Here is an 11,541-nt window from a genome sequence, read left to right on the forward strand (position 1 = left end):
CGAACTGTGGGATATGTATACTATGGAATAGTATTCAGCCATCAAAAAGATGGAGACTTTACATCTTTTACATTTACTTGGATGGAATTGAAATACATTCTTAGTAAAGTATCACACAAATGGAAAAATAAATATCCAATGTACTTCATACTAATGAATATATAAATATACTAATATCAATATATAAACAATTACATGCTCATAAGTACAACAAAACACTAATATAGTCCAACTAGGGGTAGAGGGAAGTGGGAGGGGGAAACCAGGAGGACGTTTGGCAGAAAGAGGGAAGGCATGATGCAGGAGCTCCCTAATGTGCACATTGTGAGGGTTTATAACATGCCACTTGGGTGAAGGGCTCTTCTACAAATGGAACTTTACCCTGGAAGTGAGAACAATGTAATCTAAAAATTGTATCCTCATATTAATTTGAAAAAATAACAATACTCAAAAAAAGAAGAAAGAAAGCTTTTGGGCTTTCAAGAGCAGCCTTCACTCCAAGTTAACAGAGATATTCACAGTCAAACCAATGACCAGGTGAGGACATCATTCCTAGCAGGGTGACCTGTGATGGCCCACAGCTAAGGTAGCAAATGCACCCCTCCAGCAGGGTGAGTAAATGGCAGTGAATTCCACTGGCAGAAAATAACCAGCCACTACTCCAGGCCCTCTGGCCCCTGAGATCTTCAGGGCTTTGCAGGCCCACCTCCCTATAAATCCAGTAGTGATCTAGAGTCTGAGTCTTTGTTGTCCACAAAATCATCTCTCTGTTGGTACCCAGATGTGTTGGTGGAGATAGAGGAGACCTGGGAGGAATCCTGGGATGGGAGGAGCTCAGAGATGTCGAATAATAGCAGAATGTCTGCCAAGAAATTGGAGGCATAATGACTCTAGGCTGGTCTGGGGCAGGGCCTGAGAATGAGCCTGTCTGAGGTTGGGCTTGGACCTGACAATGGGCCTAGGAATGGACCTGAGGTTGGGTCTGGACCTGGGAATGGGCCTGGCATGGGGCCTGGGGCAGCAGGGATGCCCTCTTGGGCACTGTATCCTGGGTGCCCTGGCATGGGGCCTGGTAGAGGCTGCAGTCCGTGGTAGGTTCTGCTGCTGGGAAGATTTCTGGGGGAGCTGGGTGGAGGGCACTCCAGAAACCTGGGCCCTCCGGGAACATCAGATGGCTGCTGCAGGGGTGGGCTCGGCGCCGGCCCTGGGGCAGTGGATGCACCCCAGGCTCCTTGGGCTCCCTAGCTATGACCTTAGCACCAGGTGGTTGTTGGTGGATCTGCTCCTGAAACTGCTGGGGCCTGTGGTGCTTGAACCACACCTGCACTTGGTACTCCTGCAGGTCAAGTTGTTCTGCCAGAGGTTGGGATTCTTCATTGGGTGTGGTACTTCTTCATCTCAAAGTGTTTTTCTAGCTCACTCTGCTGTTCTTTGGTGTAGATAGTGCACTCCAGTTGCTGCCTCTTTGGGGTGTCTGAGGACAATGGGATGCCCTGTGAATCATTAGGCTCTTCCATGCTGCTCCTGCTGTGTTCTGAACATCTATGAGCCAATTATTGATGCTGACCATTCTGGTAGTCAAGTATTGACTTTATCAATCCCCTACTGAGGAGACATTAAAAATGAAGAATTAAGTATCACTACTGCAAACTTTTAAAATGCTTTATATTAAGAGGAGAGAGGGGGCTGCGCCTGTGGCTCAAAGGGTGGCAGGTTCAAATCCAGCCCCAGCCAAAAACTGCAGGAAAAAAAAAAAAAAAAAAGAGGAGGTGCAGAAGCCAATTTAGTGCTGATCCAAATTTGTCTGTTGATTTATTATCAGTATAGATGTATTTTTATACTCTTTTGAAGAGGGGTGGTCTGGATTGATTAATGTCATCTTGCCAGCAACTGAATTACGATTTTATTTTATTTTTTTATCTTTTTTTTTTTTTTGCAGTTTTTGTCCAGGGCCGGGTTTGAACCCACCACCTCCAGTACATGGGGCTGGTGCCCCACTCCTTTGAGCCACAGGTGCTGCTCAGGATTTTTATTTTATTTTTATTTTTTTTACAGTTTTTGTCCAGGGCTAGGTTCGAACTCACCACCTCTGGTATATGGAGCCAGCACCCTACTCCTTGAGCCACAGGCACCACCCCAGGATTTTTATTTTATGATTTTTTTTTTGGAGATAGAGTCTCATTTTGTCTCCCTTGGTAGAGTGCCGTGGCATCACGTGTGACAGCAACCTCAAACTCTTGGGCTCAAATGATTCTCTTGCCTCAGCCTCCCTTGTACCTGGTACTACAGGCACCCGCCATGACGCCCAGCTGTTTGTTTGTTTAGCAGGCTGGGGCTGTGTTCAAACCCACCAGCCCTGCTGCATGTGGCCAGTGCCCTAACCGCTGAACTACAGGCACCACTGGCTAAGAGATATTATTGAGGAAAAGTTGAAAACAGAGTAATGGATGGACAATAGACATTGCTGGAAATGAGGCTGTAGTTTCTCATATACTTAGAAAGAGTTATGCAGAAAAGTAAAATGGGATTTGTGAAGGTAGGCCACTGCAATTGTTTTTACTTCCCCTGACATCCAAAATGATAGAATAAAGCCCCAAGAAGGCTTAGCAGGAAAGAGGTATCCTGGTGGGGGCTCACACCTATAGGCCCCGCTTCTCAGGAGACTGAGCCTAGGAATTTGAGGTTGTAATGAACTATGTTTGTACCACTGGACTCTAGCCTGGGACACAGAATGAAACCCCATCTCTGAAAAAAACAACAAAAAAGAATGTATGGGTCACTACAGTATAATGTTTCTCTGTTTCTTTTCTTCTGAATATATCCATGTTTAACCTTTAAGTTGACCATTTCCAAGGGGCGAGGTGGCTCACATCTGTAATCCTAGCACTCTGGGAGGCTGAGGCGAGTGGAATGCTTGCGCTCAGGAGTTCAAGATCAGCCTGTGCAAGAGTGAGACCCCATCTCTACTAAAAATAGAAAAACTAGACAGGCATGCCTGTAGTCCCAGCTACTCAGGAGACTGAAGCAGAAGGATCACTGGAGCCCAGGAGTTTGAGCTTGCTGTAACCATGACATCACAGCATTCTACTCAGGGTGACAGACATTGTCTCAAAAACATATATATATATTGGCGGCGCCTGTGGCTCAGTGAGCAGGGCGCCGGCCCCATATACCGAGGGTGGCGGGTTCAGGCCCAGCCCCCGCCAAACTGCAACAAAAAAATGGCCGGGCGTTGTGGTGGGCGCCTGTAGTCCCAGCTACTTGGGAGGCTGAGGCAGGAGAATCGCCTGAGCCCAGGAGTTGGAGGTTGCTGTGAGCTGTGTGACGCCACAGCACTCTACCAAGGGCAATAAAGTGAAACTCTGTCTCTACAAAAAAAAAATATATATATATATTATAATGGAATAAATTTACTGTTTCCCATTATATATCATTAACATAACTATTCAACTAATTCAAAACCAGGGCTGGGTACAAGGACTTATACTTGTAAACCCAGCATTTTGAGAAGCTGAGAGGGAGGAACACTTGGGCCCTGGAGTTGGAGGTTGCTGTGAACTATGATGACGCATTGCACTCTAGCATGGACAACAAAGTGAGACACTATCTGGGGGAAAAACCTACTTAGAACATTTTAACCATATTTTACTGTTTTTACTTAAAATTTTTTTGGGGGGCGGCGCCTGTGGCTCAGTCGGTAGGGCGCCAGCCCCATATACCGAGGGTGGCGGGTTCAAACTCGGCCCCGGCTGAACTGCAACCAAAAAATAGCTGGGCATTGTGGCGGGCGCCTGTAGTCCCAGCTACTCGGGAGGCTGAGGCAAGAGAATCGCTTAAGCCCAGGAGTTGGAGGTTGCTGTGAGCTGTGTGATGCCATGGCACTCTACCGAGGGCCATAAAGTGAGACTCGCGCCTGTGGCTCAGTTGGTAAGGCGCCGGTCCCATATGCCGAGGGTGGCGGGTTCAAACCCGGCCCCGGCCGAACTGCAACCAAAAAATAGCTGGGCGTTGTGGCTGGCGTCTGTAGTTCCAGCTACTTGGGAGGCTGAGGCAAGAGAATCGCTTAAGCCCAGGAGTTGAAGGTTGCTGTGAGCTGTGTGATGCCATGGCACTCTACCGAGGGCCATAAAGTGAAACTCTTGTCTCTACAAAAAAAAAAAAAAAAATTTTTTTTTTTTTATTCAGTCTCCGTAGATACCATGAAAAATTGCCAGTGCTACTATATTGCAAGTCATCACTGCAGGGTATTGGAAAAGTTTTCAATTAGCAATAACCGCACCTTGGATAAACCTCATTGGCTATGATACTGCCACTGTGCAAAGCTCCATATTTTCCTATAATTGGTGAATATTTCCTATTTAGGAGGAAGAGCTAAGTATTATTAAAAAATGCAAAAATAAACAGGTACAAAGGAATATTTAACTTGGATTCCCTTGAAGAGAGACTATGAGGCAGGGTTTAACTGCTGATGTTTTATCTATGAGGTACAATCTTTGGGCATGGACATTGAGACGACATGGTATTGTCCTAGCCATTGCTCCATGGTGAATGAGAAACACAGCTAGTCACTCACTAAGAGTGCTGACACACATGGGCGGTGCCTGCGGCTCAGTCGGTAGGGTGCCGGCCCCATATACCGAGGGTGGCGGATTCGGGCCCGGCCCCGGCCAAACTGCAACCAGAAAATAGCCGGGCGTTGTGGCGGGTGCCTGTAGTCCCAGCTACTCGGGAGGCTGAGGCAAGAGAATCGCCTTAAGCCCAGGAGTTGGAGGTTGCTGTGAGCTGTGTGAGGCCATGGCACTCTACCGAGGGCCATAAAGTGAGACTCTGTCTCTACAGAAAAAAAAAAAAAAAAAAAAAGAGTGCTGACACACTTGTTGGAGAAGTCTAAGGAGAAACTATGCAGTTTTGGAGAGGGAGGAAGGAGAAGACATTCTTTTTTTCCTTTTTTTGGTAGAGACAGAGTCTCACTTTATTGCTCTCAGTAGAGGGCCATGGCGTCACATAGCTCACAGCAACCTCCAACTCCTGGGCTTAGGCGATTCTCTTGCCTCAGCCTCCCCAGTAGCTGGGACTACAGGCGCCCGCAACAACGCCCGGCTATTTTTTTTTTGTTGTTGTTGTTGTTGTTGCAATTTGGCCGGGGCAGGGTTTGAACCCGCCACCCTCGGTATATGGGGCCGGCGCCCTACTCACTGAGCCACAGGCGCCGCCCCGACATTCTCTTTCGTATCTGTTACTTCACGTTGGTCAGAACAGTCAGAGTTGGACTGCTCCATAATTCAGGGTTACATCATCCATCCCCTTTGGTGGCTGCCCAGCAAATAATATCCTTTACCTGTGAAGTGTAGCATTTTATCTAAGCCTGAAAGTGAAGGGAAAAGCCAGAAGGGCAGAGCATTTTGTTCATTGCCCTGGGTGTTCAGTAGTAGAGTTGAGTGGAGCTTGACACTTCCCCAGAAAATGATCAGTCCCAAACATAGCATAACCATGAAGGTCCAAGTGATGTTGGTTGACAGCAGTTAAGATGGAGCAAGAACTATCACCTGTACTTTGTTGCTCCCCTCCCTATAATTAGCCATGATACACCTCTTACACTAGGGGCAGTAGCTCACCCCCATAATCCCAGCACTTTGGGAGGCCAAAGTATAAGGATTGCTTGAAGTTCAAAACCAGCTGGGCAGCATAGCAAGATCCTGTCTCCAAATAATAATAATAATAATACAGTAAGATAAAATTCCTTGATTAACAGGTTTAATAGCAACTGACTCTGTCTCATTTAAGCAAAAGATTTAAATTTTAAAAAGTTGATAAATGGCCATGCCTAATGGTTCACACCTGTAATCCTCCCACTCTGGGAGGCCAAGGCGGGAGAATCCCTTGAGTTCAGGAGTTCGAAACCAACCTGAGCAAGAGTAAGATGCCATCTTTACTAAAAAAATAGAAAAATTAGCTGGGTATTTGGCAGGTGTGTGTACTTCCAGCTACACAGGAAGTGGAGGCAGGAGGATTGCTTGAACCTAGGAGTTTGAGGTCGTTGAAAGCTAGGCTGCCACCATAGCACTCTAGCCTGGACAATAGAGTGAGACTTTCCCTCAAAAAAAAAAAAAAGGCAGCACCTGTAGCTCAAGGAGTAGGGCACTGGCCCCATATACCAGAGATGGTGGGTTCAAACCCAGTCCTGGCCAAAAACTGCAACAACAACAACAACAAAAAAGGACATAAAAAAAAATTTGACAGATAAAATTATATATATTTGTTGTATATAAGATGTTTTGAAGTATGTATACTTTGCAGAATGATTAAATTTTGCTAATTAACAAATAATTACCTCACAATTATTATTTTTGTGGTAAGATTTTTTTTTTGAAAGGTTATGAAAAAGCTCACAGGATGCCAGAGAAGGCTGGGAAATCAGACTCCTAAACAGACACCAAGCAGTTTTAGTGCATTGTAAGCAGAAATGCCCAAAGGTCCCTATCAGTGCTCCTGACAGTCCTGTGATTGTTATAACTTGCTTATATCATTTTGCTCAAGATTGAAAATCCTGGGGGAAAAAGCTTGGTTGGCCAAACCTATATCAAATGCCCATTTTCTCAGGTTATAAAGAACCTCTACAAGTTTGGGTACGGTGGCTCACATCTGTAATCCTAGCACTCTGGGAGGCTGAGGCGAGTGGATTGATTGAGCTCAGGAGTTCAAGACCAGCTTGAGCAAGAGAGAGACCCATCTCTAAAAATAGATGGGTATTACTGTGGGTGCCTCTAGTCCCAGCTGCTTGGGAGGCTGAGGCAACAGGATTGCTTGAGCCTGAGACTTTGAGGTTACTGTGAGCTATGATGCCACAGCACTCCACCTACGGCAACAAAGTGAAACTTTGTCTCTCAAAAAAAACAAAACAAAACAAAACTACAAACAGGATTTCTATCTCATCAAGTCTACATACAATGGTGGGGAAAAACCAAGGAAAGCTGTCAGAAAGGGGAAACAGAGACTTATGTTAACAAAATGTCCATTATAATTCACTCCTCTTCTAACAATAATTTTTCCCTTTATATATTTTCAAAAATACTACTGCCTAGTCCATAGGCAGTTATTCCTCATAAAGTCAAAATTTCTCACTCCTTCTTCAGAAGGCGCTAACCCATAGTCTATTTACTGCATCATAATCTAAATCCAGGATGTCTGGGTAACACATTTCTGCTCTAGCTCCAGCTGCACTAACTTAGATCATCAAGTCTTAGAAGCAGAGGGATTCTCATGCAAGTGACTCACTGGGAGTTCTCCCAGGTGAAGTGTAGTGAGAAGCACCGTATGTAACAGAAGGGCACGAAAAACAGCAAAAATATTTTACAACTTGTCTGTTTTAAAAAACCCTCACCCTTTTGGAGGAATTAAAAACAGCATTCTAGCCCAAGGCCAGTAATCAGAGGGGCAGAGAAGTGTTTTTGGTCTTTGTTTTAAACAAGTGATGGCTCAATAGAATTATCTGGACAGAGGTCGTAAGATCATCTTTATCTAAGATGCTATAGTTAAATAGCAATAACCTGAAAACCCCCTTTAAAAGCTGTGCATTTCTGGCTCAGTGCCCGTAGCACAGCAGTTACAGTACCAGCCACATACATGGAGGGTGGTGGGTTCGAACCTGACCCGGGCCAACTAAACAACTGCAACAAAAAAATAGCTGGGCGTTGTGGCAGTCACCTGTAGTCCCAGTCCCAGCTACTCCGGAGGCTGAGGCAAGAGAATTGCCTAAGCCCAGGAGTTGGAGGTTGCTGTGAGCTGTGACGCCACAGCACTCCACCGAGGGCTATAAAGTGAGACTCTGTCTCAAAAACAAACAAACAAACAAAAAGAGTATTTCTGCTTAAAAGGACAATGGTTTTGGGCAGCACCTGTGGCTCAGTGAGCAGGGCGCCGGCCCCATATACCGAGGGTGGCAGGTTCAAACCCAGCCCCGGCCAAACTGCAACAGAAAAATAGCTGGGCGTTGTGGTGCGCGCCTGTAGTCCCAGCTGCTCGGGAGGCAGAGGCAAGAGAATCGCGTAAGCCCAGGAGTTAGAGGTTGCTGTGAGCCGTGTGACGCCACGGCACTCTACCAGAGGGCGGTACAGTGAGACAAAAAAAAAAAAAAAAAAAAGGACAATGGTTTTTTTTTTGAGACCAGTGTTTCACTTTGATGCTCTTGGTAGAGTGCTGTAGTGTCACAGCTCACAGCAACCTCTAACTCTTGGGCTCAAGTGGTCCTCTTGCCTCAGCCTCCCAAGTAGCTGGGACTACAGGCACCCGCCACAACACCCTGCTATTTTTAGAGATGGGTCTTGAACTCCTGACCAATTCACCTGCCTTGGCCTCCCAGAGTGCTAGGATTATAGTTGTGAGCCACTACACAGGCCTGAGGAAGATGGTCTTGAAGATGTTGGCCATTCTCCTCAATGGCCAACAATTTAATAAACGTACTTTCCCTTTTCCTCAAACCACTTGTCCCCTTTCTCCTGCAGCCTCAGAGACAAGTACCCAACTTAGAGTAACACACAGGGCAGGAAAGATTAGTCAAGCCATGATGTGATCTCAGTTGGAGATTAGTGTCAGCCTGACCCCACAAAAAGTTCTGCAGTCTGAACTGTACACAGAATTGGTGCCAATTTGAGACACAAGTATGAATACTTTAGGAAAAAAGACTACCTGATGTATGATATGAAGACCCAACCCAAATGACTACACCTAGAATTTATGGTTTGAGATCAGTCTTACCTGTCCTGTTTCTAGGGAGGAATTCTAGGGCCCACCACAACCCCATATGCCCTCTTGATTCAGTTGAACCTTCTCATAGATTCCTAGTTGAACTCTAGGAAGGACAGTGTTGCTTCAATCAACATGCTTATTAATGTACATACACAAATACGTATGTATACGTTTCTGCTTTATTAAACACAACTTACAATACTATGCGGTTCCTTTTTCTCATTACCAAATTGTCCAATTTGTTCTAATTATTGGATTCTCTAAAACACGAGTTTTTGCTAAATCCTGCATCCTTAGGTACTAGCACTATTCTTGTGTTATTTGATGAGTTAATGAAAAGGTATGCAAACGTATTTGTTACTACATAGTGCTGTATTGCAGTAATCATCAAACTTCAAGAATAACTAAAGGAATGTTAAATTCTTTTTTTTTTTGTAGAGACAGAGTCTCACTTTATAGCCCTCGGTAGAGTGCCATGGCATCACACAGCTCACAGCAACCTCCAGCTCCTGGGCTTCAGCGATTCTCTTGCCTCAGCCTCCCGAGTAACTGGGACTACAGGCGCCCGCCACAACGCCCGGCTATTTTTTGGTTGCAGTTCAGCCGGGGCCAGGTTTGAATCCGCCACCCTCGGTATATAGGGCTGGCGCCCCACAGACTGAGCCACAGGCACCGCCCGGGAATGTTGAATTTTTATGTTCTTGGTGGCTCTATACAAATTGTAATTCAGTAGAGCTGACAAAGTGTCCAGAACTTGCATTTTAAGTTAGCATCCCAGATTCTGAAGGTGGTCCCCGGAACACAATTCGAGAAACATTGTAAATATTGCTTTCCAAAAACTGAGTATCACCAAGAAATTAGCCAATTTCACTTCAAACTTGCCAGCAATGGAAAAACCTTAATAAAGGGGAGGTGAAAAATACGGTATTTAAGGTTGACTCAGTTTTCAACCACAAAGATTCAACACCTTTCCAGTATTATTTTTTGAGACAGAGCCTCAGTCACCCTGGAGTTGAGTCATGGCATCATAGCTCACAGTAACCTCAAACTCTTGGGCTCAAGAGATCATCTTGTCTCAGCCTCCCAAGTAGCTGGGACTACAGATGCCCACCTAAAAAATGTTTGATGATCCTCAACAATGGGCAGTTTTCATTGGTCTAACATTCTAAGAGAAAATTTAAAATAAAGGCCCCTTTACCTGCCAGCAATCTTAAGCAATTCACAACTTATTTGTGTGGAATATATTTCCCTGAGTACTGGCTCAGTGCCTGTGGCTCACGCGGCTAAGGTGCCAGCCACATAAACCTGAGCTGGCAGGTTCGAATCCAGCCTGGACCTGCCAAACAAAAATGACGGCTGCAACCAAATAGTCGAGTGTGTGGTGAGCACCTGTAGTCCCAGCTACTTGGGAGGCGCAGGTGGGAGAATCGCTTGAGCCCAGGAGTTGGAGGTTGCTGTGAGATATGATGCCACAGCACTTAAGACAAAGCACCGAAAGGTATGTATTATGTTATTTGTTTGAGGCAGTCTTATTCTATTGCCCAGGTTAGAGTGCCTTGGCATCAACCTAGTTCACAGCAACCTCAAATTCCTGGGTTTAAGCTATCCTCTTCCCTCAGCCTCCTGAGTAACTACACTACAGGGGCCATCCACACTACTTGGCTTATTTTTTAGTAGGGACAGGGTCTTGGCTCTTGTTCAGGCGGGTCTTAAACTCCTCTGAGCTCAGGGGATCCTTTCTCCTTAGCCTCCCAGAGTGCTAATTATAGGCATGAGCCACTTGCACCTAGACTTGACAAGGTTTTTAAAAGAAAAATCACGTTTTGGTTTCCTGATTCTATGTATCCCAGTGGTATCAGTGATAAAGTCTGAGACTATCATAAAACATCATTAAATTCTGGTGGAACTTAGCTTCCTTGCAACATGTCTGTTGATGTTTTGGTAATACTTTCAAAGACACACTAAGAACATTTTTTTTGAAACTTTACATTTGCTAAAAATTTCTTAAAGCTTCAATAAGTTAGGGTGGCACCTGTGGCTCAAAGGAGTAGGGCGCTGGCCCCATATGCTGGAGGTAGTGGGTTCAAACCCAGCCCCAGCCAAAAACTACAAAAAAAAAAGCTTCAGGAAGTTAGTATATGTACTAGTTGCTTCTCACAAAATTGGCTGTGTTCCATTTAACCAATTTTAAGAGGATATATTTACTTCTCTCACCCTCCTTGAAAAATGTTCTCAACTTTTCGCAATTCCCAGCCCAACTTAAAACATCATTTGATTTACCGACAGTAGTGACAAGAAATGACAAAATGCCTGAGGTGTTGGGATAACCATTAACTTTGTATCAAAACATCACAGGTACCCATAAAGATACACAATTGTTATGTACCCACAATTAAAAAACTAAAATAGTTAATTAACAATGTACAATCACCCCCCAAAGTTTTATACCCGTTATAATTTATGGGTATTCATCAGTCTATTTACTATTCAGGAGGTTCCTAAGTTCAAGGTCTGAATTTAACAGCCAAAAATGGAAACATTTTCAGAATAGTCCATTTTAAAATGACTGATGAAAGCTTTGAAAGCCAGTACTCTAGTTGTGACTTTCTGCCAGTAGGGGAAAGGCTAGTCAAATTTAACAATTTGACTAAAATGTTATTGGCAAATTTTCTCTAGGGTAAGGCTAAATAACACCCAGGTGGCAGTTCAGCCTAATTCCACCTTTGGAGAAACTATACCACAGGTACCATTCACTAGTTTTGTCATCTTTTGACTTGTATTTCAAATTCTACTGAG

At 44.7% G+C, this 11,541-nt stretch overlaps 1 non-coding gene across 1 annotated transcript; it reads right to left on the reverse strand.

Annotated features, from left to right (window-relative positions):
• Positions 1-4,185: 4,185 nt before the first annotated feature.
• On the reverse strand, positions 4,186-4,324 carry LOC128579934 (U4 spliceosomal RNA). Its single transcript, XR_008378307.1, has one exon. It is a non-coding gene; the product is annotated as a U4 spliceosomal RNA (small nuclear RNA).
• Positions 4,325-11,541: the final 7,217 nt, after the last annotated feature.

Source organism: Nycticebus coucang, chromosome 2, assembly GCF_027406575.1.
Source record: "Nycticebus coucang isolate mNycCou1 chromosome 2, mNycCou1.pri, whole genome shotgun sequence".
Classification (NCBI taxonomy): domain Eukaryota; kingdom Metazoa; phylum Chordata; class Mammalia; order Primates; family Lorisidae; genus Nycticebus; species Nycticebus coucang.